At 30.0% G+C, this 5,844-nt stretch overlaps 1 protein-coding gene across 1 annotated transcript in view; it reads left to right on the top strand.

Moving 5' to 3' along the window:
• Nucleotides 1-5,844, top strand: part of LOC117182862 (zinc finger protein 254-like) — a 16,075-nt gene that overhangs the window by 4,480 nt on the left and 5,751 nt on the right. The window lies entirely within an intron of this gene.

The following is a 5,844-nucleotide window of genomic DNA, read 5'->3' as shown; positions in this document are numbered from 1 at the left end:
ACACTACTCCTTTCCCCTGCCGAGTGAGTCACGCCTACCCCGAAAGGGAAATGGCTTAATGGTGTAATAATAATAATAATAATAATAATAATAATAATAATTTTCAATAATACTTAGCCTGAAACGAATCATGAGTATGGTGTACAGTGATCGTTTCGAAAACAAAAATCTCTGTAAAAAGATTTTAATCATGTCACAAATAAATAAATTTACGATAATCGTTCGAACTTTTTTTTATTAAACCTTGAGGTTAAATCAAGGTATAAATTTTTTAACTCGTTACAAAGTTTTAAAAAAATTCATAATGTATACTAGCGATGGATAGTGTCGGACCACTAACTGACTGTTCTGCGAAAAACTTGCCTTGATTATGAATGTTAATACACTTTGGATTCAGTCACGTCTAATGGCTGAAATGACATGTAAAATTTGAAATGTCATTTCTGTAAAATTTAAAATTAATATTTTTCTCTTCCTCAATATGAACTTACTTTAACTAAGGCTCATTTGAGGCTTTACAAGGGTTTAAAAAATATATTTTTATCTATATTCTGGAGGGTTCTATCAACCTTTCAAAGTCAAAGCTAATTTTGAATAGGTTATCCGGTTAGTGGTCTAATACTATCCGTCGGTGGTATAGAATACGAAAGAAGAAAATGTTTAAAACATTTTCTTTAATGAAATTAAGTAATGTAATGCGGTTTTGGATGTGTTCTTAAATACATCTGAATTTTCTACAAGATAAGGAATAAAATCGTGGAAAATTACTAAATGTAACATTCACGTTACCATTTTCTAGATCAACAGAACTTTAGATGGGAGTCGAAGAAATCAATAGAAAGACGAGATTGTGGGCCGTATTCTTTTAAAACTACTGGCATATCATTTCATAATCATTCTGATGGCAAGAATTTAACTTGCATAGTTAAATACGAAAATGCCGAAAAATTGGAAATAAGGGAAGGAATCAGCGAAGGTATAGTCTATATCTGAAGTAAGCATATGTCAATTCAAACAATGAAATAAAAAATTACAAATTAAATTTGTGTAAATCGTCATATAAAATACGATTGCGCCCTCATTCCACGATTGAGTTGTCATTTCTGTTACAAACAGTTCAAATTAGCAAGTAGTTTGAAACGTCACGTGAGTGTTCTACATCAGAAAAAAGGAGATACAACACAATCGAAACATAATTGCGACAAATGTTTTCAATTTTATACTTGGTTGTCCGATTTACTTTGACATAAACGTTCAGAACACTTAGGAATGAGACCACAATTAGTTTGCGATTATTATGGTCATGTAACTAGTCGAAAAAATGAATTGTCAAAACATATTGCTTCATTCCATTGGAAGTAATTCAGTAGCCTAAACTTTAAAAATGAGGAAATTTTCACATAATACTATTCTTTGAATGCTTCTTTATTAAATTAAATGGCTATATACTAATGGTTTTCTCTTTGTGAAAATTACAACATGATCAGAAGATTTACGAATTACTTCGTCAAATTTAGGATTGTTTTATTTTGAATTTTGCATCATGTGAGGAAATTATTTCATTAAATAGTAAGGATATACATTAGTAATATATTATTGTATAAAAAATATATGTATCAGAAGTCGTACACCATCGACGGATAGTATTGGATCAATAATCGGGTGACTTATAAAAAATAAGCTTTAACTTTGTAAGCTCACAGTTCCATTAAAAATATAGATAAAAATATTTTTAAAAGACCTTTGGAAATCTTTATGTTACTACGAATAGTTAAATCCATTCAAAAACTAAAATAATGTTTGGATTTTTTGCTGTTTGTAGCTTAAAAATTTTTAGGCAACACATCCGATTAAGTTCTTCTCTTGGTCAATCGTCATTATTTGACCTATATTTCGCAAAAAATCCAAGAGCTTTCGAACTTTTTTATTTTAAACCTGTTTTGCATCCCCCACTATGAACAACTGTGGACCGTTCAAATATATTTAACTGCCATTTAGAAATTTATATTTCAACAAAATTCAGCCTGAAAGGAATCATGAGTATGATGTACAGAGATCGTTACGAAAACAAAAGTCTCTGTAAAAAGATATTAATCATGTCACAAATAAATATATTTATGACAATAGTCAGAACTTTTTTTTTGTTTAACCTTCAGTTTAAGTCATCACCGCTGCTAACTTTGAAAAACGATAGCTCAGTGGAAAATGAATTTGCACATTTTTTAACTGGATGAAAAATTACAAAAATCATATACACTACCGACGGATAGTATTGGACCACTAAATGCTTGGTGATCTACCAAATACGAGCATTGGCTTTGAATGTTAATAAACTTTGGAAGCAATCAAGTCTAATTGCTCAAATAAATGGCAAAATCCTTTAAATCATTTTTGTAAAATTTTAAATGAATTTTTTTGTGTTTCTCACTGCCAAATTACTTCAACTAAGGCTCTTTTTAATGCTTTGCGTGAATTTTTAAACAATATTTTTATCCATATTCTGGACACAGAACCAAAAATACAATGATCAAATCTAAGGAATCACCCTAAAATGTTCCTATTGTAATTCGAAAAAATATTTTCAAACAAAAAATTCCTAAACAAGATAAAAAATGTTGGACAAAAAGAATAAAGAGAAGAGAAAAATGAGAAAGTAACCAACCAAATCCCCTTCCGTATCTTTTTTTTACTTCCTTCGTATTTTTTGTATCATTGTCAAATTAAAATAAAAAACCTTTGTAAATAATATTCACCAATGTTTCGGTACTCAGACAGCAACCTTTTCAAGCTAAGACAAATTTGAGCAGGTAGGAACAGCAACGAAAATAGTAACGTTCTTTCGTTGCTGTTTCTACATACTCAAATTTTTCTATCCTTGAAAAGATTATTGCATGATTACAGAAACGTTGGTGGATATTATTTACAAATGTTTTTTATTGTAATTTGATAATAATAAAAAAGACGAAAAAATGAAAAAAGAAGGAAAGGAATTTAATTGGTTGCTTTCTCATTTTTCTTTCGTGTTTTTTATTTTTGTCTCAAGATACTTTTTTCGTTTTTCGGACTATCCTCTCAACCTTTATTAGTCAAGGCTAATTTTAATAGTTCATCCGCTTAGTGGTCTGGTACTATCCGTCGGTAGTGTAAAACACAAAATAATGAAATTTATCAAATATTTCTTCAACGCCATTAAGAAAATTAATGTTGTTTCATATGTGTTGTTAAATACATCTTTTTGATGCTACAATATAAGAAATGCAGCCGTGGAAAATTGCTAAATGTAACTTTCACGTTGTCATTTTCTAGATCAACAGAACTTCAGATGTGAATTGAAAAAATTAACAGAAAGACGAGATGGTGGGCCACTTTCTTTTTTATTTACTGAAATATCTTCCGAGGATAATACTAATGGCAAGAATTTTACTTCCCTGATTAAATATGAAAATGACGGAACACTGGAAATAAAGGAAGAAATCAGCCAAGGTATAGTATATATTTGAAGCAAACATATATCAACTCAAACAATGAAATAAAAAATTGCAAATTATAGTTGTTAAAATTTTCAGATCAAGAGTCGAAAGAAGTAACAGAACAAACCCGTAATAAAATATTGAAGTTAAAACTGTGTACCGTGCATATAAGAGAAGATGATATATTAGCTGTTAACAAGTAACTGCGGAACCCAAAGAAGCGCAAAATTCAGGATTTAAAACCGGAAAAAAGTACAAATGCGAAAAGTGTGCCCGAACTTATTTACGGAAAGAAAGTTTATCTTTTCATCAAAGATTTCAATGTTATGTCATGCCACAATTCAATTGTAAATTGTGTTGCAAACAATTTAATTTAATAAGTAGTTTGAGACGTCACGTGACTTTTGTACATCTTCCAAAAAACCTACCTAAAAGGAAATCAAGGCATAATTGCGATGAATGTTTTCGAAGTTATTCTTGGTCTTCAGATTTACTTCGACATAAACGGACAGAACACTTAGGAATAAAACCACAATTTATATGTGATTATTGTGGTCATATAACTAGGCGAAAATACGAGTTGTCAAGACATATTCTTTCATTTCATTACCAGTAATTCAGTACACGAAACTTGAAAAATTAAGACATTACTACATAAGAATATTTTTTTAAAGCTTTTTTTATTAAATAAAATAATTCTATACCCAAGGTTTCTCTGTATGAAAAGCGAATATTAAAACATTATCAAAAGATTTACGAATTACTTTAGTAAAATGGTGGATTGTTTTTATTTTTCTTAACGATAAATATGAACGATATATATCTATAAGTTATAATTTTAGAAAAAAATCTATGTATCAGAGGTCATACGGTACCGAAGGATAGTGTCGGATCACTAACCGGGTGCCCTATCAAAAATAGTCCTTGACTTCGTGGTGTGATAACTCCATTAAAAATATAGATAACAATAATTTTAAAAGACCACTGATAATATATATGTTACAACGAATAATAAAATTCATTCAAAAACTAAGAAATTTTTTTGCTTTTTTTGTAGTTTGTAACTTAAATCTATTTTGGGCAACACTTTCGATTGAGTTTTTCTCGTGATCAACCTTTATTATTTGATTTATACTTCGAAAAAATCCAAAAGCGTATTCAATTTAAAAAAACTCATTTTCACTCCCCTACTGTAAATAGCTATGGGCCGAAACTATTGAGCAATTATTTCATCTAAGAAATCGTTTCTTGTCCGAATATTTAACTGTGGTTTCACTGGAACTCCAATATATATATTCACAGCCATTTCGAAATTGATGTTTTCAATAATATTCAGCCTGAAAGGAACCATTAGTGTGATCTACAGAGTTCTTTTCGAAAACAAAATTTTCTGTAAAAAGATTTTAATAATGCCACAAATAAATTATTTCTGACAATCGTTAGAACTTTTTTTTATTGAACCTTTAGATTAAATCATCACCACTGGCTGCGTTCAAAATTCGATAGCTGGGTGTGAAATGAAGCTATACATGATTTTAACTCGTTAAAAAGTTTTAAAAAAATCAAATATACTACCGACGGACAGTGTCGCACCACTAAGTGGGTAATCTACCAAAAACTAGCCTTGATAAAAAATTCAACATTAATATTTTGGTCTTTCTCACGGGCAAATCACTTCAACTAAGACTGATTTATTACTTTACATGGGTTTTTAAACAATATGTTTATCTATATTCAGGACACAAACCCAAGATTACAACCAACCGAATTCCCTTCCTTCTCTTTTTTTCATTTCTTACGTATCTTTTAATTATTGTCAAATTATAATAAAAAAAACTATTGTAAATAATATTCACCAACGTTGCTCTACTGATAAAGCATCCTTATGAAGGTAAGAAACATTTGAGCAGGTAGGAACAGCAACGAAAAAACGTTGCCGTTTTTCGTTGCGGTTCCTACCTGCTCAAATTTGTCTTCCCTTGATAAGGGTGCTGTATGAGTACCCAAACGTTGTGAATATTATTTACAAAAGTTTTTTTTATTGTAATTTGATAATTAAAGAAGAAGAGGAAAGAAATGAAAAAAGAGAAGGAAGGGAATTTGGTTGGTTGCTTTCTGATTTTTCGATCCACTTTTTTATTTTGATCCCAAGATTATTTTTCTTTTTGAGCAAAAACTTTTTTTAAAGGGGATCTTGTTTCAAATTACAATAGGAATATTTTATGGTGATGGTCCGAATTCACTAATTGTATTGTTAGTTTTGTTTTCTGCAATTCTATATACAGTCTGTCAAGTTAAAGCGTGGGTGGCTTTACTCGCAGTCGGTAAGGTGTATCGACATGATTTTGGTGTCAAAATATTAAGAAGAGCTCCC

The sequence above is a fragment of the Belonocnema kinseyi genome, chromosome 2 (genome assembly GCF_010883055.1).
Source record: "Belonocnema kinseyi isolate 2016_QV_RU_SX_M_011 chromosome 2, B_treatae_v1, whole genome shotgun sequence".
Classification (NCBI taxonomy): domain Eukaryota; kingdom Metazoa; phylum Arthropoda; class Insecta; order Hymenoptera; family Cynipidae; genus Belonocnema; species Belonocnema kinseyi.
This window is presented reverse-complemented; position numbering and strand designations above follow the sequence as displayed.